This window comes from Pteropus medius, unplaced genomic scaffold, assembly GCF_902729225.1.
Source record: "Pteropus medius unplaced genomic scaffold, Ma_sr-lr_union100, whole genome shotgun sequence".
Lineage (NCBI taxonomy): Eukaryota > Metazoa > Chordata > Mammalia > Chiroptera > Pteropodidae > Pteropus > Pteropus medius.
The window spans coordinates 17,521,367-17,545,964 of record NW_024347791.1 but is presented as its reverse complement, the minus strand read 5'-3'; the positions used below and the strand labels follow the sequence as shown (position 1 = coordinate 17,545,964).

Here is a 24,598-nt window from a genome sequence, read left to right as displayed (position 1 = left end):
TATTCACAGTGGCCAGGACATGGAAGCCACCAAAGTGCCCTATGATAGATGATTAGCTAAAGAAGCTGTGGTACATATAGACAATGGAATATTACTCAGCCATAAGAAGAGATGAAATACTGCCATTTGCGACAACATGGATGGACCTTGAGATAATTATGCTAAGCAAAATGAGCCAGACAGAAAAAGTTGAAAATCACATGATACCACTTATATGTGGGATATAAACCTAAAAGCAATAAATGAATAGGACAAACAAACAGAGACTCATGGACATGGACAATGTACTAGTAGTTACCAGAGGGTAGGGGTTGGCAGAGATGGGGAGAGGTAGATAGTTAAAGGGGGTCAAATATAAGGGGTTAGGGAGAAGGTGAAGTGAGTAATGGAAATCAAATATATGGTAGTTGAAGGAAACTGGACTTTGGGTGGTAATTACACAATAGAATATAGAGATGTCAATTTATAATGTACACCTGAAATTATGTAATTGTATTAACCAATGTTACCCCAATAAACTTAATTTAAAAAAAAGAAAAGAAAAATGATATAACAATCATTTGAATCTACGCAAGGGGTTCCAGAATTAATCGATGGATTATAAATGTTTATGGAGCCAGATTATCACATGCATGTTGCAATTAAAATAGTTAATAATCATCTAGTTCACTGTCTATCTTTTCCTTGCGAACTGACAAAGATCTATTGTAGAATATGGAATCAGAGAACCTAGTATATACAGAGTTAAAGATATTTATAGTATCTTTAATTCCTTTCTATGTGGATTTGTAAAAAAATAGTTTAAACAAAGTTAATAATCCCTAAAGAAGACATACAGGAGGAAATTAAATATATAAAAAGATGTCCCATGTCATAGGTCATCGGGAAGATGCAATTTGAAACAATAATGAAATATTACCACACATTTATGAGAATGACCCAAATCTAGGACACTGACAACACTAAATGCTGACAACGATGTCGAATAACAGGAACTCTCATTTATTGTTGATGGGAATGCAAAATGGTAGACACTTTGGAAGAGAGTATGGCAGTTTCTTATAAAACTAAACTGATCCAGCAATTGTACTACTTGTATGTACCCAAATGAGTTAAAAACGAATGTGTACACAAGAACCTGTACACAGATGTTTATAGCAGCTTTATTCATAGTTCCTAAAACTAGGAAGGAAACATGATGTCCTTCAGTAGGTGAATGGATAAATAATGGTACAACTAGACAATGAAATATTATTTGGTGCTAAAAAGAAATGAGCTCTTGATTTATAAAAAGACATGGAAAAAACTTGAATGCACATTACTAAATGAAGAAGACAATCTGAAAAGGCTACATACTGTATGATTCCAACTATAAGATATTCTAGAAAAGCCTAAATTACGAAAACAGTAAAAAGATCAGTGTTGTCAGAAGTTGTAGGGGAGAGGGATGAATAGGTGCAGCAAAAAGGATTTTTAGGGCAGTAAAAATACTTTGGATGATGTTCTAATGATAGCTATATGTCATATATTTGTTAAAACCTATAGAATGTACAATACCAGGAGTGAATCATGTGACTATGGACTTTGGATGATTATAATATGGAGATGTAGGTTCATCCTTGGAAAAAATATACCTTTATTATGTTGAAGTACTTTCCTTCTATACCCACTTTATTAAGTGTTTAATCATAAATCAGTGCTGTATCTTGTTAAATGTCTTTTTGCATCTATTGATATGATCATGATTTTTATCCTTTATTTTTTTATGTGAAGTATTGCATTGATCAATTTGTATATGTTGAACCATCCTTGTGCCACTTGATCATGATGTATAATCTTTTTAAAGTTTTGTTGTATTTGATTTGCTGGTATTTTGTTTAGGATTTTTACATCTATATTCATCAGAAATATTGGTCTATAGTTTTTGCGTGTGTGTGTTATCCTTACTAGGTTTTGGTCTCAGAGTAATGTTGTTTTCATAAAATGAGTTAGTTAGGATGTATTGCCTCTTCTTCAATTTTTTGAAAAAGTTTGAGGAGAAAAGGTATTAAATCATCTTTGAATGTTTGGTGGAATTAATTAGTGAAGACAATTGGTCCTAGACTTTTACTTTTGGGGAGTTTTTTGATGGTTGTTTCAATTTCCTTACCATTGATCGGTCTCTTTCAGAATTAAGAGTCCATAAGTCCATAAATAAACCCATATATATATGGGCAAATGATTTTTCACGAAAGAGCCAAAAACAAACAATGAAAAAAAGAAAGTCTCTTTAATAAATGATGCTGGGAAAATTGTAAAGCTACATGCAAAAGAATAAAACTAGACTGCTATTGGTCACCATATACAACAATTAACTTAAAATGGATCGAAGACATATTATGTGACCTGAAACAATATATTGCATAGAAGAAAACAGAGGTACTAACCTCTGTTTTAAACCTTGATTTTAAAGAAGATTTTATGAATTCGAACTCAAAGGCAGAGGAAATAAAAGCAAAATTAAATGAATGGGACTATATCACACTAAAAAGCTTCTGTACAGTAAAAGAAAAAGACAATCAAGTGAATGGAAGAAGATATTTGCAGACAACACCTCCACTATGCAGCTAATATCCAAAATATATAAAGAACTCATACAACTCAACAACGACAACAACAATAAACGATCCAATTTAAAAATGGGCGGAGGACTGGAATAGACACTTCTCCCAAGGAGACATGCAAATGGCCAAAAGACATATGAAATGATGCTCAACTTCACTAGCTATTAGGGAAATGGAAATCAAAACCACAGTGAAATACCACCTCACACCTGTTAGAATGGATGTCATCAACAAGACCAAAAATCACAAGTGTTAGAAAGGTTGTGGGGAGAAAGGAACTCTGATACAGGACTGGTGGATGTGTAAATTGGTACAGCTACTATGGAAAACAGTATAGAAGTTTCTCAAAATAATAAGAATAGAATTACCATGTGACTCAGCAATATCTACTCCCAAAATTTGAAAACATTTGTCTGTAAAGACATATGTACTCTGATGTTCATTGCACCATTATTCATGGTGGCCAAGATATGAAAACAAATAAAGTGTCCTTCAACAGATGATTGGATAAAGAGGCTGTGGTACATATATATGTATAATGGAATATTACTCAGCCATAAGAAAAGATGAATTACTGCTATTTGCAACAACATAGATGGATCTTGAGATTGCCGTGCTAAGCAAAATAAGTCAGAAAAAATGAGAATCATATGATTTCACTTATATGTGAGATATCAAACTGAAAGCAATAAACAAACAAGACAAACAAAACTCATAGACACAGACAACAGTTTGGTGATTTCCAGAGGGAATGGGAGAGAGAGATGGTAGATAAGGGTAAAAGGGGTCAAGTATTTGGTGATAGAAGGAGATTTGACTTTGAGTGATGAAGATAAAATGCAATATACATATGATGTATTATTGATTTGTACACTTGAAATCTATATAATTTTATTAACAACATCATGCCAATAAATTTAATGAAAGAAAATGTAATAATTAAAGTAACAAATTAAAAAATAAAGGCTCCACCATGAAAAAAAGAAAGAATATTACAATAAGTATATTTATGTACACAGCTTATTTTTTATTCTGGATTATTTCCTTACTACGTGTTCATAAATACAAAATTATTTGGTTAAAAGAGAGTAAGGTCAAGCTGCAGGCTGATGGGTTTGAATCAAGTTCTGCCACTGAATGTCTGTGTTACTTCTAGGTAGTTGATTAAACCCTCCAAGCATTTTTTGAAAAATATATTTTTTTTTCAAAAAAAGAAATAACAACATTTATCTTACAAAGTTCATGTAATAAGTAAATGAGGTAACCCACATACAGTACCTGGGAGTGGATTTTCATAGGGTAACCATATAATTATTGTTAGTTATTATACAACAACCATGAACAACTTTTTACAAATTTTGAAAACACTTTTCCAAAATGATTATGCTAATTCACATTACACTAATAATATATAACAATGAAGTCCTGCCTTTTTAAGCATTTGATTTTTTACTTTATCCAGAAAACATAGTTCTCAAATATACTGTTTTATAATCATATATATAGTATAATATAGTCAAAATTCCATGTCTAAGTATGAGGACAAATATCTTGAGTTAAAATCCTGGTTTTGCGTTTGCTACCAATATGAACTTGGAGACTTCTCTGATTTTCAGATTCCTCATTCTTAAAATGGGAATAATAATTACTTCTAGTCATTGCAGAGATCAGAAATGACATAGGCAAATAACAGCACATATTACATATTCTAAATGATGTTCTCATCCTTAAAGCACATATTACAGTTACCTAGAGATCTGATGTTTAACTACATCCCAGACTGATTTCCTCAGAATCTCTGGGGGGTTGATCCTAAGAATCAATATTTTTTATAGCTCTCTAGGTGATATAAATAGCCAGAGTTGTCAACTATTGGATATTATATCCTTATCCATGTTATATGGCTTAATAAGAACTGAAATGTATAAATACTAGCTAGGAAAACTTAACAATTTACAAATCACTTACAACCATAATTTTATTTGATTATTACAAAAGCTTTGAAACATTTTTGTTGAAAATTCCGTACATTTTTAAAAACGTGAATGGATTCTGAGCTATGATGATTAACAATGTGGACAAAATCTATTTACTGTAATGCATATGTTGGTTCATTCAATTGTCACTGAATCTGTGTGTAAATTTCCTGATGCATTTATATTGTGTGTAAAAACATATATGGCACAAATTCTTCATACCAGAGCCAGTCAAATCCTTTCACAAAATGTCTGAAGATAATGCTCAGAATTTTCTTTTGCTTCCTAGTCAATGACATGTTTATATACACAGAATACCAGCAAGTTGCAAGAGTACAGTTTTATCTGTAAAACCTTCCTTTTGTTTGCTTATAAACACCAAGAATCTAGGTCTACAGACATTAAAAACATAATCTTGCAAAGAGGAAACTAATTAAATAGGATTTCAGAACGAGATCTTCATATAGAATCAAAGGGAAAAAGCCCTGTTGATAAATGAAAAGTTGGTTTTCTGGATTCTGCCTTAATACAGACTTACAGATTTACAGGCACTTTGACATAATTCCAAAATAAAAGAAATCTTTTCTCTGAATAAGTGAATAAGATAAATCTGGTTTTTCTTCTAAGCTACTATGTACTATTCTGTGCACCATTAAGGTAGCCAAAAGGAAAGATTTTGTAAAACGGTGTCTTATGCCACTCCCCTGTACAACGTAAATAGCTATAATATGCTTTTCCTGGCCTACCCATATATGGCTGCTTGATATAGACTTGCTCATTCTGTCCTACAAGTTTTTACAGTTCAGTTTTAAGATGAATTTTTATGACAATCTCTTTTAAATTAAAAAAGGTCACTTTTTAGACTGTTGAAAAATTTCGTCCATGTTTGGGGCTCTTTCGAAGATATATAGGGTTCCAATATACTTGTTAAAATAAGAATATTGGTAATGTACTGATATAGTTTGAAAGGAAAATAATATACCTTTAAAGAGATAATATATCTTTAAGAGAAAGAATACATCAACACCAGTAGGCAATTTTTAGCATCTATAACATAAAACCTTTAACTGCATTTTACCAAGAGTATGGCTATTTTGATTGGTCTCCATCATTCTTACCTCTAAATGTCCTTCTATCCTATTTTTAGCTATGATAATGATGAAATACACAACAGGACATATGCGAAATAAAATTCTGTTGCTAATTGTTTCCTTTACCTCTTAACCCAACAATGAGATGTTGAAAATTAAGATTCTGTACTCTATAGCATATATTTTAATTATACTTTTATAAATGTGAGTGAAATATAATTAAAATGCACTTATTATAGAGCTACAATATGAAAAATCTATTATGTTAAGCAACACAGAATAGAATATGTAATTGACTTCTTAACAAAACCAGGAATTATTTTGTAAAATCAAGAAAATTCATTTACATGCTGGGTAAATTTATTAGTAGTTATTCATATCCTAGGCTAAGAAGTTGGAAGAAGTAAATGTTTTCTAAGATGACAGTTTTACTAAATGTAAAATGATTCCACTTCCCACCCCTAGAATTTTTTCTACCCATTGTTCACTTAAGGAAAATCTGGCTGATTGTTTTATTTACTTCAATTGTTTGTTCTCATTCAAGCTGTATCTTGAATGTACCTGGTGAGTATAGGCTCTGATATTTCATGCTGGCACATTGTAGCAGGATTATTGCTCTAGACTTAAGGAAGAAAAAACAACACAGAGTAAAAGATGGTGCTCCCTGACATGTCACTTCCAAAAACGTAAGTTTTCCTTTAGCAGGAGCACAAAATACTTCTTGTTATTGTGGCTAAATTCTCTTTGATTAAAACAAGAAGTTAGCCTGCATTCAACACTAACTGCAATAAGTCATTCAAGCTGTGTTTACACAGGCAATTATATTTTTAATACCAGTACAAGCAGAAAGATCATTTATTTCTCTTCCTCTTTCACTCTATGATTAAAAATCCAAAGAAGGATTAATAGTTCAAAGCAAAAGTAGTCTTAATAAGTCAGAAGGTCTTAGTTAAAATTTTTGGTGAAAAGTTTAGTATGGTTCAATAATGATAATAAAAGGTAAAGTGTATATAAAGTTGTGTTTTTCTTAACAAAAACATGTAACAATAATTTGATATAAAAATCTGACTAACTATTCTCAATTTGGAAATAAAGTAAGATGAAGCTAATTCTATGCTCAAAACAGGTGAAATCATGAAGTTAGGTTGCTCAGGAGAGATACAAGTTATTAATCAGGATTATAACTTCTAGGTCTATAAATATCTTAGCCACATAAATATATTAATCAAATAGACATACTTTCTATACTTTTTAACATTGATATGATAGTTTACATTTGACATTTTCAAATTAGTATCAAGCAAAACATTGCTAGTCAGAAGTCTCTAGGAATAATTGAGTTCCAGCTTTATTTTTCTTTCTAATATCCGACAATTTATGATACAAGCTTTCCCTTGGAAATCTCATTACCTCTAAAATGTCTGCCCCCAGGAACATGGAGTGGCTAATTTATGATTTGCTTTCAGTAAATTTCCATGACCTGGTTGTTTTCAGAAAACCAATAAACGTGTGATTTAGTCAGTGATGATAAAAGTGTGTTAATTGGTCACTTTGTGTTCAAAATACTACCATAGGCTCCAAAATAGATATTGTAATCTCGGTGAATACTTGCCATATTAGTAGAGTCTGGTCATCTATAAAGAACTAAAAGGCAGTGAGGAGATGACTAAGATCTCAATAGTGAGTGGAGTATCTCCAGGGATTCCACAGGGCATTTTCTATTCCCTCCAGAGACTTGCATGAGAAGGAAGAGTATTATTTGTAAAAATTATCACTTTGTCCTTCATCAAGGTGATGAGAATTTCAGCAATAAATGCACAAAATGGATGTACTGCATTTTTAACATTAGATAGCAAACTATCACAAACAAGGCAGAAGTGCTTTAAAGGAGATTGAATCCATGCTCTGCACAATTAAGCCATACTATCCACCCAGTAAAGATGCTTTATAGTATTTCACATTTTCATAATAGTCTGACTGTTTGGTAAACTTGAATGAAAGAGTTAGTGGATACAATAATGATTGATCTGGCTAATGAGATATTAAATCAAATAAAGAAGAAAAAAGAAAGAAGGGAAGAAAGGAAGGAAAGAGGGAAGGAAGGAAGAGAGACTTATTTAAAACAAATCGAAATTCCAATAAGACACAGAGGCTACTTAGTGGTTTAAACTAACTCAAAGCTGTGCTTTGACTGGTAAAAAAAGGAAAAAAAAATCTCTAAGATAATAAATGTGTACTATGGCTACTGGGATATAATATTACAGTAGCTTTGCTATAACTTTAAACTCAAAATATATAGTATTTAGTTTTTAATTTATTCTAATAGAATTTTAGCAAAAAAAAAATCAAGACTATGCAGTAGGAATAGCTGGAATTACCATCATAACCCCAATTTGAAAACCATGGTGTAATATAACATAACCTAGCATTTTAAGAGTATGACTAAAGTCTTTTTCTAAATAAAGCACTTTCTGTTGTATAAGTATTATTCAAAAAAAAAAAAAGAATAAAAGGAAGACAGGGAAAACAATATTTTTTGAGTGCCTATTATGTGTCATGACACATTCTGGAGTTTATCTTCTTTAAATATCACAATGATTTTGCAAGATAGGAATTAACGTCCCCAGTAAATAAAAACTGAGATTCAGAGGAGCTGTCTGACTTAGCTGCCGAGGAAAGTAGGATATGTCTTATAAACTTGTTTTTCCCAGGTACACTGAATTATTCTGAATTGAACTCCCATCCATCTAATCACCAAACTAAGATTAAACCTAAATATATTATTCATGCAATGTGCTTAGTACAATACCTAAGTGAGCTTTCCATAATTTTTCTTTATCATGATGATCATATTACAATTCTCCTTTGCATCCATGTAGTTTTATGCTTCTCTCCACATTATCTACCTAACGTCTCTCAGCAGTTCCTTTCTTCATCTCTCCATTGCTAAAACTTAATTCAAGTTCTATTATCTCTTGGCTTGATTATAATAACAATGTTCAAATGATTTCTCACCTCTAGTTTTGCCACCTTGCCATTTCCATTCTTCATATTACTGTCACTGCGATTTTTCTAAAAATGAAATTTATGATATAACCCACTACCTAGGATGCCTCGATGGTTCCCAATAAGAAAGTACAGATTTTTTTCATGGTATAAATTGTCCCATGCAATCTGCCCTATCTTTATCCATTAAACACTCTCTCTCACCACTACCATTTCTCAAGAGGAAAGTTAAAATTCTTATATGATATAAATGGTTCTGTGCTATCTGGAAATCTACCCTGTGTACATTATCTCTCACCACCCTCATTCAGTTCATTCTGGGAACTGAAGGTCCAACGTTCAGTACCTCAGATCTTCCGTAATGTTTAATGGTTTCATACCTCCCTTTGCCAGGAAAAAACAAACAAACAACTATCTATCTGTCATCTATCTATCTATCTATCTATCTATCTATCTATCTATCTATCTATCATCTATCGATTGATCTATTATCTGGCAAACGATTTATTTCCCTGGTGGTACACTTTTTTCAAGTTTTATTGTATTTTTCACATTCACATCATCAATGAATTTCATTTTTTTTTCTGCTGTCTTCATATGGAGCTAACTAATCCATTGTCTGTGCTCCCTCTATACCCATGGCTTACTTATATTAGAAAATTTGTTATTCTAATTTATACATAGATACATGTATATGCAAACATTGGTTTATATGAGTTTCTGATGTCAGGAATATGTATTTCAATGGAACCTAGCATGTACTAGATCATCTGGCATAAAAAAATTTAAAAAAAATTTGGAAACCTATTTTTTATTGCACACAAAATGTTGCCTGGATTATTTCCCAATCTTCATGAAAATAACTGGTAATTCTGGGATATCATTAAGTAGAATTAGGTCTCACAAATTTAACAAATGAAAGAAAAAGAATGTTAGTCATTTAAGAAATGTAGGATTGTCGAATGTCTATTTTACAGAGTAATTTTAATTCCTGATTATCATTTCTGTTATTACAATATAGGCTTGTGAATTATGTAAGGATTTTGTTTCTTTATGTTGACTTCTAGAAAGCATACCTCCAATATTTATGTGGAATGTAAAATGTGTATTTTGCTTGATAAATTTACTATTCTTATTTTAGTTTTTTAAAAATATTTTACTTCATATGAATTTAAGTCACTAACTACCATAGTAAACAGATCATTCCTACTTAGACCCATAGGTTTCACACTCATCTATTCTAGCTATCCAGACACAGGGCATTATATTAGCTATTGAAATAGACCATATATCACATCCTAGAAGATTCTCAAAACCTTATGTGTTTAAGCTAAGCTATTAAGGAATCTGAGTCTTCAACAGGCAGTTCAATGCATCTATCTGCCTGGCTCCATCTTCAGTAAATCCTTAGGTCATGTATCTATTAATGTAACTACTTTGTCTTTCAATGTGCTCTTGAACTAAAGCAGTACTGTAGGATAGTATCACAAAAAGATTTCTGGTATTTTGTAAAATCTATTTCAGGTGCTGGTGGGTTCTGGATTTTTTTGGGGGGGGAGGGGAGTTATTTCAAATTTATTTGTTTTCGATGAGATAGCTAATCCAAAAAGAAGACACGGAACTTTGAAAAAAGAGGCTATCTGTTGTTCTTACTTTAAAACCAACAGGAATTCAGAGGGAAACAGAGACAGAAGATAAATTACAATCTATATTGGTATCTGGTCCGAACTCTGTTACCTTATCTTCTACTCTAAGTTGCCACGGTAGTTTATCAGATTTCTTTCTGAAGAAAGTATTGCTGTACTTGAATCACAGCTCGGAAGTTCAGTCTTTGTGGATGTATCTACTCTTGAAGCAAAAGCCTTCTGTAAAGAGCTGGACTTTTTCCAGCTCTTCCTGAAGTTGGGAAATGAGTTCATCCCTTTCTTTCAGCTACAGCTTCAGCATTGAGCATTCATCTTTCATTATATCCTGACCAAAGTTCTGCCACATGAACGAGAACTCCAGAGCCGACACAATACTAAATAACCCATGACTAAAAGACAAAGTCTCAGAGGAAATATCAAAATACGTTGAAATGAATATAAAGGAAAATATATCAAAATTTGTGGAACACATCACAAGTAGCATTGAGAGGGAAACTTATAGTAGTAAATGCATACATTAGAAAAGAAGAAATAATGTTAGCTCCTATCTCAAGAACATAGAAAAAGGAGCAAAATAAGCCTAACTCAAGTAGAAGGAGAGAAGTAATAAAGATAAGAGCATAAATCAGTAAATTTAAAAACAAAAAAAGAAAATCAATAAAACAAAGATTTGGTTCTTTGGAAAAGATAAATAAAATTGATAAACTTCTAGCAAGACTAAGAGAAAGAGAGAATACAAACTCCATTATGAATAAAATATATCACTACAGAACCTACAGACATCAAGAAGATATTTTAAAAAACCCTCTATTTCACATAAGTATGACAACTGAGATCAAATGCTTTCTTCCTTAAAAAACACAAATTACTATAATTCATTCAATAAGAAATTGATCATTCATATAGCCTGACTCTACTAAGTCAATTTAATTTATATAACTACTCCCCTGAAAAATTTCCAAGCCCCAGATAATTTCACTGGAGAATTCTACCAAACTGTCATAGAATGTTTAATACAAATGCTACATTTACAAATATTCTATACTCTTTTTCAGAAAATAGAAGATGAGGGAAGGCATTCCAATATACTTTATGAAGCTAAGATTATGCCAAAACTAAAACCAGACATAGAGAGTACAAAAGAAAAGATTACATACCAATATGCCTTAGGAATATTGATGCAAAAATGCTTGACAAAATATTAGCCCAATGAATTCAGCAATATATAAAAAGAATTATATACCATGACCAAGTAGTATGTATGTCAGAGATGTAAGTCTAGGTCTATATTCAATAATTAATCAACTACATTAATTAGCTAAGTAAGAAAAAAATACATAATAATCATATCAATTGATACAGAAAATTCATTGGACACAATTCAACACCAGTTCTTGATAAAAACTCTCAAAAAAAAAATAGAAATGGAAGGGAACTTCCTCAGCCTGATAAAGAGCATCTACAAAAATCCTACAGCTAACATTTTCTTCAACAGTGGATAAAAAGTTAAATCCCTTCTACTTAATATCTGTGACAAGATAGGTATATTTGTTCTTATCACTCTCATTCAACACAGTGCTGGGAGTTGTAGCTAGTAGAGTATGGCAAAAAAAAAAAAAAGTAAATGCATACAGATTAGAAAGGAAGAAATAAAACTTTATTTTCAGATGACATGATTGTGTAAAAATCCCAAAGAAATATTTAAAAAATTTCTAGAACTAATCAGTAAGTTTATAAAGGTCACATGATACAAAATAAACTACAAAAAGCAATTGTATTTCCTTTTTACTAGCAATAAACACGTAGATACCAAAATTAAAAGTACAACACCATTTACAACTTGTCAGAAAAAAAATGAAGTACTTAGGGATAAATGTAATAAAACATTTATAGTGCCTGTATGCTAGAAACTAAACAACACTGATAAAAACAATCAAAAAGATCTAAAACAAATAAAAGAGTGAGAGATACTATGTTTAAGGTTTGGAAAACTCGACATAGGAAACATGCTAATTCTCTTCAAGTTGATGTACAGGTGTAAAAAAGTTTCTATCAAAATCCTAAAAAAAAGATTATAGACACAGACAAATTCATTCTAAAACTTATATGAAAAGGCAAAGGAATTAGAATAGCTAAAACAATTTTTAAAAAGAAGAATGAAGTAGGAAAATACAATTTCCCTGTTTTTAAAACTTAACATATAGCTACAGTAATGAAGATTGTGTGATTGTCATAGAGGAATAGACACATCAATCAATGGAACAGAACAGAGAAGCCAGAAATAGATGCACACAGATATGCACAACTGATTTTTTTTTTTTATTTTTGACAGAGGTACAAAAGCAATTCAATGAGAAAAAATAACCTTTTCAGAAATGCTGCTGGAACAATTGAACATCTGTAGACCAAAAAGAAAAAAAAAGTCCTGTCTTATAACTTATAAAAAAAATTAAGAAGGTTAACAAATGTAATGTAAAAATGTAAAACTACAAAACTTTTAGGAGAAAAAGAGATTGGAGAATATTTTGGGGATATAGAGTTAGGTAAAGAATCCTTAGACTTAACACCAAAAGCATAATTATAACAGGAAAAACTAATAAATTGAACTTCTTTGGAATCAAAGTGTATACTCTGCAAAGAATCTGTTAAGAGGATAAAACACAAGTTACAGTCTGGGAGAAAATATTTACAAACTACATACGCAATAAAGAACTAGTGTATAAAATATGTAAGAACTCTTAAAATTCAATGGTAAAAAAATAAACCCTTACACTTCGAGTCTATATTTGTCCAGACCAATGGAACAGAATTGAGAGCCCAGAAATAAACTCATATATGTGTATGGGCAAATAATTTTCAACAAAGATATCAAAAACACAATGGAAAAAGAAAGCCTCTTTAGTAAACAGTGCTGAGGAAATTGGAAAGCCACATTTAAAAGAATAAAATTAGACCGCTATGGGTCACCATACATAATAATTAACTCAAAATGGATCAAAGACCTAAATATAAGACCTGAAACAATAAAATACATAGAAGAAAACATAGGTACTAAATTTATAGACCTTAGTCTCAGAGAGGATTTTATAAACTTGAACTCAAAGGCAAGGAAAGTAAAAGCAAAGATAAATGAATGGGACTATATCAAACTAAAAAGCTTCTGCATAGCAAAAGAAACTATCAATGAAACAAAAAGGTAACCAGCTCAATGGGAGAAGATATTGGCAAACAACACCTCCAATTTACAGCTAATATCCAAAATATAAAAAGAACTCATGCAATGCAACAACAACAACAAAATCCAATTTAAAAATGGGCAGAGGATTGGAATAGATACTTCTCCCAAGGAGACATACAAATGGCCAACAGACATATGAAAAGATGCTCAACTTCACTAGCTATTAGGGAAATGCAAATCAAAAGAACAATGAGATTCCACCTCACACCTGTTAGAATGGCTATCATCAACAAGACAAGTAATAAAAAAATGTTGGAGAGGTTGTGGGGAGAAAGGAACCCTCATACACTGATGGTGGGAATGTAAATTGTTACAGCCACTATGGAAAAAAGTATAAAGGTTCCTCAAAAAATTAAGAATAGAATTACCATATGACCCAGCAATCTCTCTTCTGAGTATCTACCCCCAAATTTTGAAAACATTTATCTGTAAAGATATATGCACCCCCATGTGCATTGCAGCATTATTCAAGGTGGCCAAGAAATGTAAACGATCAAAATATCCTTCAATAGGTGATTGGATAAAGAAGGTGTGGCACATATACACAATGGAATATTACTCAGCCATAAGAAAAGATGAATTACTGCCATTTCCAATGACATGGATGGGTCTTGAGCATAGCATGCTATGTGAAATAAAGCAGAAAAAGTTGAGAATCATGTGATTTCACTCATATGTGGGATATAAAACTGAAAGCAACAAACGAACAAGACAAACAAAAACTTATCAACACAGACAACAGTTTAGTGGCTACCAGAGGGAAAGAGGGGAGGTGGATGGTAGATAAGGGTAAAGGGGGTCAAGTATATATATGATGACAGGAGGAGATTTTACTACGGATGTTGAACACGCAATGCAATATACAGATGTGTATTATTGAATTGAACACTTGAAACCTATTTGATTTTATTAACCAATGTCACCCCAATAAATTTAACAAAATTTAAAAGATAAAAAGAAATAATCAAAGAAGAAAATGGAAAAAATACATATAGAGATATTTCACCAAAGAGGATTTAAAGGTGGAAAATAAACACATAAAAAGCTGTTATCATTAGCCATTAAGGAAATACACTCAAAACATTTGGGCATTTTCTAAAAATCTAAACAGATAACTACCATATAACACAACCATTGCAGTGTCTCTGAAGAAGTAATTAAGGTAAAATGAGGTAATTAAGGATGAGCCTTAATCCAGTATGACTGGTGTTCTCACAGGAAGAGGAGATTAGGCACAGGCATGCACAGAGAGAAGACCATGAGAAGACACAAGGAGATGATGGTTATCTACAATCCAAGAGGAGAAGCCCTCAGAGGAAATGAACCCTGCTGACACTTTATCTTGGACTTTTAGCTTCCAGAGCTCTGAGGAAATAAATTTCTATTGTTTAAGCCACCTAATCTGTGGTACTTCGTTATAGCATCCCTAGCCAACAACAAAATAACGTTGTTGAAATAAAAAAAAAAAAAATACAGAAATGGGGAACATAGTGGTTGTCAGGAGTTAAATAACGGTTGGAAGATAATGAGAAGTAGGTGTAATTACGAAAAAGAAAAATGAGGTATCCTGGTAGTGATGGAAATGTTATGTATCTTGACTGGCTCACCAGACACTGAATCAGTGAGTTAGGTCACCATTAACTATCTCCAAATCTCTAGATCTCCACATTCATGTTAGCCAGCAGCTATATTACCAGGGGAATGAACTCTTTAAACCTGTGTCTTTTAAATTTCAGGCCAATATAACTGACTGGTAAAACCTATCTTGTATCAAGTAGTTGAGATTAAAGAAATCTTGAACATTAGGTTTTAGATTTTCATCCTCTCCACCTAGAAGGTAGTTGGAATAAATATTTTCAGAGGCAATACACAGTACCACATCGATGCTTATCTTTTAGGTTTGTGGTAAGAACTAAATAAAATATTTATGATAATGTTTCCTTAACTGCTATTGAAATGTTAGTTTCCCTGCTAATCTCCAGGCCTGTGTAACCTTGAAAAACTGCTTCTTCAAATCCATACATCTACATACAGTAAAACATATAGTTTTGGTCATTGGCAGCTTTCCCTTCTCTTTCTGTGATATCTACCTCATCAATTTCATTCATATCCAAATCTTCAACTTCTGACTCTCAAATCTACATCTTTCACTCCAATCTCAGACTTTGAATTTTCATCTCATATATCAGAAACCTTCAGCTAGATGTCCTTTATAATTAATTTGCTTTAAAGTCAAGATATCTTAAATTTATGCTATATGTTGTGTTTCATTTAAAAGTGATTTGATTATTTGCACAATATATACATAGTACAAGAAGTTTAAAATAAATATAAGGAAATTTGGAAAAATTGATAATTATCTGGAATGAGTTTATGTGTCTCTCCAGATAACTCAGGTCTGCTTTCTTCAAGATCTTGAATAAATAAAAAGTCCTGCTATTACTGTCTTCCTCTCTTCTAACATTTCTGACTATGAAGCACAACTTGGCTAGACTCACAGAGGCTATGGCTCCCTGTAACACTTCCTGACTCAAGTAAAAACTAGCTCATGAAATCTGGTTTTTCTAACTGTTTCTCAGAGGCCTGAGTTACATAACTCAGAAGTCTGAGAAAGATAACCGACTTTAGTGAACCAAAGACAGACAAGAGAATTTTTTTTTGGGAGGGGGGCGAGTCGACCCTTGGTTGACCGCACAGATTGCAAGGACCTTGTCAGTTTACAATCCCATATATATATGGGATTGTAATATATAATATATATTTTATATATATATATATAAATATAAATATAAATATAAATAAATATATATATATATATATATATATATATATATATATATATATATATATATATATATATATTTTATGCCTACAGCACTTGGTCTTCCTAGGTGGTCTCCCATCTAAGTACTAAACAGGCCCTACCCTGTTTAGCTTCTGAGATCAGACGGGATCGGGCTTGTTCAGGGTGGTATGGCTGTAAACAAGAGAAATTAATGATTAATACCACTCATTACTCCTCATGGAAAACTGTTCAAGAAAGGGTAGGTTAAGACATCCTGTCTGGCAGATGTCCCTCATGACCTATATTTTGAAGCTGTAGCCAATTGTGTAACACACCAATTTGTACTTGCTTTTTCTCCTCCCTCCTTCACTCTTTCCTTTCTCACTTTCCCCCTTTACTCATGCAGCCTCAAGATTGCTTTTACAAATAAAGCTGCAGCTCATAATCTTTACTTCAGGCTCAGTATTTTAAAGAATCTGGCCAAGACAATTTGTAGCAGGTATATCCCAATCTAATAAACAATCTAATAAATGTAAATTGCCAGAGTAGAAATTTTAGAGTTAGATTACCTGTTTGTAGGTTAGTGCTCTCTCTTGTTTGTAGGTTAGTGATTTATCTTGTCTGTCTTTGGTTCACTAAAGTGGGTTATCTTTCCCAGATTTCTGAGTTATATAACTCAGGTCTCTGGGAAACAGTTAGGAAAACCAGATTTCATGAGCTAGTTTATACCTGAGTTAGGAAGTGTTACAGGGAGCCATAGCCTCTGTGAGTCTAGCTAAGTCATGCTTCATAGAAATATTATAACAGGGCTTTTTATTTATTCAAGATCTTGAAGAAGGCAAACTTGAGTTATCTAGAGAGACACATAAACTCATTCCAGATAATTATCAATTTTAATAACCCCTGACATGCAGTGGCACCACAATTACTGAAATTTTGACCTGTGGTTAATTTTGATGAGCTGTGATTGGAAACCGAGGCTTAAGAACATCAAATGGGTAAGTCATTTGATCACTATGAACACGATGATAACTATAAAGACTGTAGTTAGGGATATGTTTTAATGCAATCAGAGAACTTACAAAATAAAATCATAGGATCAATGCAGCTAGCTTAAAGGATGCTGTGAAAGCCAGAGATTCTTTATGGTTTAAAGGAGATTCCAATATGCCGTAGCCACAGAGCAGATTATGATTAATATCAGGCCCAGGTTATGATCATAAGGGTATCAGAGGCTTCATAAATATTAAATTAGAAGCTTCCAAAGGCCTTTCATGTCAATGCTAGCACCATAATAGGAAAATTTATTAGAATGAGAAAATTTAAGTGGATAAACCCAAGACTACTGAATCTCCAAATTCTTTGTACATCTCCTGTCAGGTACAAGCAGTCTCTTACCACTTACTCAAGCATCCCCTTTGCATGGAGGGCATGCAAAGACCTCACCTGAAACAGGTGTCTAGTAAAATGTTGCTGTTCTCCTGAAATCCACCACCACCTATTGCATCTAGGCTAAAACCAGAATCATGTTTTAGCACATCCCAATGGTTTGAAAAGCAATAATATAAATATGAAAAGAAAAGAATATCTGGAAAATATGAAGCAGCAGGCACTAAGTGAATATGCGTGGTCATGAATTTAGAGATGTTGGAGCAGAAGATGCAAAAATAAAGCTAAATAGAAGAGAATTCATTCGTATGAGGGTATTTACCCATGACACAGGATTCAAAATGTTGGCCAAAATAGTTGTAGCTGGACCAAATAATTTTATGGAATGGCTGTCTCCTTGAGGCCTGAGCATGACAATAGTCTATAGTAAATAAGATAGATATCCTGAACATTTATTTGACATAGTATTGATTCAGAAGCCTTAAGGAGTTGGGGAAGTTTATTCTGTAATGCCTAAGAACAACCAATCTTTCTACTCATAAAATAGATCAACAGACATTTAGTAAGGTGGTAAAAAATGCCTTAATAAGGGAGGCATCTGAACTTTGAGAAGTGGTGATTGCAATCCTCTGCAGCCAGAGACAGTGAGAGATGCTGCTGTGGAATTAGGGTACCTAATATCAATAAAGATGATGGGATTCCAGAATGATGGCATGGCCCAGGGGGCAAAACTTATCTGTGAGAAGCAAGGGAGACATAATTACTGTAGTAGGCAACAATAATTTTTCCTATAGGAGACTAAGGTGATAGATTATAAATCATAATGTTCTTAGGAGTTTGACAAATGAGCATCTGACAAGAATATTCCTCCATTTATATAATAAAAACGATTGAGTGCTGACAAGCAGCAAGTTGATAGTGCTCTAGTGGAAATTATAAAACTCTCAGAGTACATAAAATGTTAAAAGTGCCCTCTAATTTGGTAAGCATTGCTAATATCATTCTCGGATTAACTCTTTAGGGAAAAAGTGACATTATTATATACAAAAAGGTGATGTTTTGTGGTCATTAATATCTACTAATTTATTCTCAAATTGTTTCTTTTTAAACGCTCAAATGTTAAGCCTTATTAATTTATTGAAGGTTCTACTAAGATCATTTTGAAAGTGTTTTAAAATGCATTAACAACGATAAGATTAATGGAAATTGTTATCATCTAATATATTTAGAACAGCCACACTATATAATTTGCTCTCGTTTATGAAAAAATACAAACCATCAATTCTGTGGACAGTGAGCCACAGAGATAGCAATGACAAGCTCATTACCCTGCACCCAACATGGTTCAGGTTCAGGTTTTCTCCAAAGAAAACCAACATGTTTGAATGTTCACCTCAATCAAGTTGAATCAGAAAAGTGAATCTGCTTTAGGAAATACAAAATTCTTCAATTCAAATGTATATGACACAGAATTAACCCTGTGATCAGGATTAACTCTGCTATCACTCTCCATTAGCAATGGAGAGTTGACTGAAATGACATCTTACTTTTAATATAACTTAAAAGTCATATTTCTCAAGGGCCTTCTCAAAGTTATTTTTAAAAATTGACAGGTATGTTAATTGGCATTCAATGTGAAGCTGTATTAAATAATTAAGTATCTAACTATCCATTAGGGACTATCCTTTGTATGTACATAAGTCAATAAGAAAAGAGACCAGTAATGGGAAATAGCCAGATGTAGCAGTTTACTAATTTTGTCCCTACCCTTGCTGCTCTAGTTTATATTTGTGGAAATAGAAATGTTAACCTTATGGGGATCTCACCCTAATAGAAATGTTAACCTCTAACCAAGAGTATTAAATGTATTGAGTCTTTTATTCATTATTTCTCTTGTATCCTCTCAGATAGGTTTGAAAAAAGTGATTATTTGAAGATTTTTAAGTTAATATTCAAACAGAAAATAAAAATCTGATATTTGTTGGAATGTATAAAATCAATATATCAAATTATTATCAGAATACTATAGATTATTTCTGGACAGAAAGTCTTTAGTTAAAGCGATGCCAAAAGCAACAGAATCTTAAGCAATTAAATATAAAACTGCATGACAATCTATTAATAGGGATTAATCTTCCAACTCTGTACTAAGCTCAGAGATCAACCTTGACTAGTTACTGCTTCTCCTAAATTAAGTTTGCCAATTTATCGAAAACTAACAACCTGTGTTGGGAAATCCCGTTGTTACTACCCACTGTGCCAGTAGTTTTGCTATCTGATACAAGATTCCTTGCCACTAATCCATCAGTTGCTCAGCTGTAGCCTGAAGAGGGATGTCAGGATGAACATCATAAGCTTCAAATGCTACCTCCAAGAATCGAGAGTATACCAAGAAATACTGGTACAGAATTTCATTTGGAACAAGAAGAAAACTCAATCTACCCTAACAAAGGTTTCTAGAACAGTTGACCTTTGTGTCAGCAAAAAGAAAAAAAAATTAACCAGCATTTGTACTCTGTAATTGGCCTAACCTTATTGGAAGGTATTCAGTAACAGAGCAAAACATCAGGACAGGCTTATAGGAAATGGCAAGTTGTTTCAAAAAGAGCTCTGCTCAAGGTAATTTATGAGAAATAGGAGACTGACTTAAAGCGACCACTAAGGATTGTAAAAATCAAATCAATTTCATAGTTTCTTTACATTTTGTTGATGTTTCTTCAGCTTTTATAGATTTCATAGAGATGAAAAAACAAAAATATCTCTGCTATGTATCAACTTTAACCCTACTTTCAAATGAATTTAATCTTCTTAATTTCTTTTTTAAAAATAAAAGTTTGTTTCCTTTTCAGGCTCTCTGAATATAGCTGTAGAAACCACTGTATTAAGTAGTATTCTGACAACTCTTGGTATTTAACTAGAGTGTGGGCAGAAGGCCGAAGAGCTTGTTCTTTCTATGTGAAGGTGAAGATGATTATAATGTTGGCTTGGGTTTAAGATGGGGAGGAAAGAAAAAAGGAAGCCTCTGCACATTGTCTTGTAAAACAAGCTGTGCTTAGGAGAGTTGCAGCAAATTATATGGTGGGGTCTGTCACCTCACCTAGTTCTGCTCTAGGCCAAATTCGCTTTGCAACACAAACACTTCCTTATTTCTATTCCTTGGCATTAGACAATCATTGTCCTGCAAGTGAAATTCCACTCATTTTCCCTCACTTGTAGCTTCAGGATATTTCCAGGTAAAAATTACATTTCTTATAGGTTTAAAATAAGAACATTTTGCTTCTTTATCACCTACTTCACCAAGTAATAGCTGATGAGGGCATTGACTGCCTCATTCCTCTCCTGATAGAACTAAAACTCAATTTTTTCTTTCACATAGTTGATAATATATATCTATATGTCTCTATATATCTATATTTGTACATATATATCTTTATTATAAACACATGTTTATATTTCCTCCAAGAAGAAAATGTAAATTCCTAGCTAACAATTGGATTTCAGTTTTGGGGTGTGCAATGAGACCATATATCTGCACTTGTCTTCCTTGTTAAAAGCAGATAAAAATGTCAACAGTACAAAATAAAATGGATCTTTCGTTCTGAACAGCAGTGATCAGTGTTGGAAATGGACCCTAAAACTTTTCTTCTCTGGTTGAGCTATTACTTTCCGAGATGATTATTTTAAAATACCTCACTGTGTGAATAGGTAAATATTTCTTGAACAGAACATAAATAGTTTTAAGGAAAAACATACCTGACAAATCAGATGTTAATAAAATTAAAACCTTTCGATCAAAAAACATTAAAAGAATAAAAAGGCAAGCCACAGAGTGGGAGATGTTTGCAAAAGAAAGAACAAATAACTCAGATCTAGAATACACAAAATTCCTGTAAATCAATTAGAAAAAAACAGTCGAACCAAAATAAAAATAAAATAAAATAAAATAAATATATATATATACATATATACATATACATAATACTTAGAGACACTTCACAAAAAGATATCCAAATAGCCAATAAACATTTGAAAAAGTTCTTAAAGATACTAGTCATTAGGGAAATACAAATGAAAATCATGATTAGATACTATCTTCCAAAAATAGTAAAATGAAAAAATACTTTCATTGTTACAGGGAGTGTAAATTTGTACAGCCTCTTTGCAAAACTGTTTTGTAGAATCAACAAAAGCTCAAATTGTACATATTTTATGACCTGACTATTCTGGTCACCATAAAGATTTTTGAGGATCCCAGCTTTATGTAAAGAAAATCCTCTCAATTCAGTCAGCTAGGACACTAATAGGGCTCATCTTATTTGTTTCTACTCTCCCAGGAATAATTGTTCTGCACTACCTATTGTCCAATATCTTTAAATCATTGCTTCATATATTTAACTGGTTTTTAGTTTTTCAAGGCAGGACGTTAAACTGGCCCATACTCATCCACCTTGAATGAAAGTGTGTGACTTTCTGTTGGCTACCTGCCATAGCCATTTCATCTTCCTGCTGGGTCACCACAGTTGTAGCTGCATTTGCCCTTGTGGCTCACCTATGATATAATGTCTATCTCAATTCCAGGAATGTTTTGCCTATAATTTGAAACATTTTTAACACAAACATAGTTGGTTTTTCTTTTTTTTTTTTTTATTTTGTCTTTTCTTTTTCCAGGAGGTAAACAGGGAATTGAAAAAGTTTTTCTTCCACATATTTGATGAAAAATATCTCTTTATTGTAAACACATGTTTACATTTCTCCCTAGAAAAATGTAAATTCCTAACTGAAAATTGAATACCAGTTTTGGAGTTTGCAATGAGACCACATATCTATACTTGCTTTCCTTGAGTTTTTATAGGTTGATGACATCAGAAAATGCTATTCTTGTATATTATTAAATTTTACTATAAATTCTCTGAAATTCTTTGGATTGTTTATTAAGATACTGTAAAGCTAAAGTTGCTTTTTAACTTAATATTTTTCTAAATATGAGTAAGCTAATTAAATGTGTGATGTCCCAAATATAAAACAATGGTAGTTAATTTCTCTTTAAAATTGGTTTTTGCATCTTATTTTATTCAGCAGAGAACCAGAAGGTGCACTTCTTTTGATATTTTGTTGCTATCATTCTTGATGTGGAAGCATATCATAACATAGCCACAGTAATTACAAGTGACTCAAAAATTAAGACTTGGCATTTTATTTTAACTTTACCCCTTTGTTTAGCAAGGCATTGACTGGCAAAATAATTGAGTAGGTAAAGTTGGTTTTTGATTCATTCCCATTGATTTCAATTCTTCTTTTTCATTTTACCTCTGAGTTAGCAGCCTGAAGCTCATGTGCCTCTCCAGGTTTCCCACTTGTGGCACCAGAGCCATATAAGTAGATTTTGTCCTTTTATATTCTCACTTGCCTTGTTCTCTACAAAGTGGTATGCAGTTGACCCTTGAACAACATGGGATTGAACCACATGGGTTCACATAGGTTTCATTTTTTTCAATAAATACTATAAAAGTATTTTTTCTTCCTTATATATAACACATGTAACATACAAAACATCTTAATTGACTATTTATGTTATTGGTAAGGCTTCTGGTCAACATTTGGCTATTTGTAATTAAGTTTTTGGGAGTCAAAAGTTATACACAGATTTTGAACTGTGAAAGGGATCGAAGACCTTAAAATCCATGTTGATCAAGGGTCAATTGTATATTGAATCTTATAAGCATAATTAAGTTTGTCATTAGTTTTCACTAATTGTTTAATATAGAATCAGCCACTTTTCTGTGAGGGGCCAGATAGTAAATATTTTCATGTTTAGGCTATACAGTCTCTGTTGCGCCTTCTCAACTCTGTCATTGTGACACAAAAGCAGGCATTGGCAATATGTGATTGAATGGGTGTGGCTGTGTTCCCTTAAAACTTTGTATACAAAATAGGCAGTAGATCAGATTTGGCCTGTGGCCAAATAATAATTTCCTGAGGACTAATATAATCAGTTATTTTTCCCAAAGCAGTATGTTGGTATCTTATCACAGACCTCTGGGAAACACTATAATTCAAATTTTAAAGGTGGGTTTTCACGGTGGCAATTTCAGGTCCATTAATGGAACTATAAGTCATACATTTTTAAGCCATTTGTCCCATTTGTCACTCAAAGCAAATTGTATTACTAAAGAGATACATATGCATATAAAGAGCACCTCACAAAAATAACTTTTACTACATATTTACTATGAGCACTGTATGAGAATTTAAGGTCTGCTACAATTAAAGCAATACAAAAAAAGGGTTAAGTTGATTTTTCTTAATGTTCCAAAGCATTGTCAGCTTAATGATTGGTAGTTGAGAAAGGTTAAAAAATTACAGAACAAGTCTACGACCATGCTACCCTGAAAGCGTCCTATCCCGTCTGATCTTGGAAGCTAAGCAGCGTTGGGCCTGGTTAGTAGTTGGATAGGAGACCACCTAGGAAGACCAGGTGCTGTAGGCGTAAAAAAAATGATTAAAAAAAATGGCAAAACATGTAGTGGTTAGATATGGGAGTTTGATAAGTTATTTAGCCTCCCATTGAAAAGTAGTCTAATTGTCTTGCAAAATAATTTTCTAATGTGGACATATAGTACCCATGTTGCCTGAGTGGAGAAGTGATTTACCCTATAATTATCTAAGTGAAGATCCATATAGAAGACATAAGTCCCAATGGGATGGAGGAATACAAGAGTAATTTTCTGTTAACTAATTTTGAAGAATAATTGCAATTTTCTCCCGAACAAAGAAACAATTTTCTACTTGTTAATGTTTTGTATTTGTGGCTACACATAAAATGCAGAATTGCATTTTTTTTTTTTAAATTCTAGCTTGTATAGG

The 24,598-nt window shown here is 32.5% G+C and overlaps 2 pseudogenes; one reads left to right on the top strand and one right to left on the bottom strand.

The window, feature by feature from the left end:
* Positions 1 to 16,426: 16,426 nt before the first annotated feature.
* LOC120615296 (uncharacterized) lies at positions 16,427 to 16,545 on the bottom strand (annotated as a pseudogene).
* Positions 16,546 to 24,102: 7,557 nt separating this feature from the next.
* On the top strand, positions 24,103 to 24,221 carry LOC120615183 (uncharacterized; annotated as a pseudogene).
* The last annotated feature ends 377 nt before the right edge of the window (positions 24,222 to 24,598 follow it).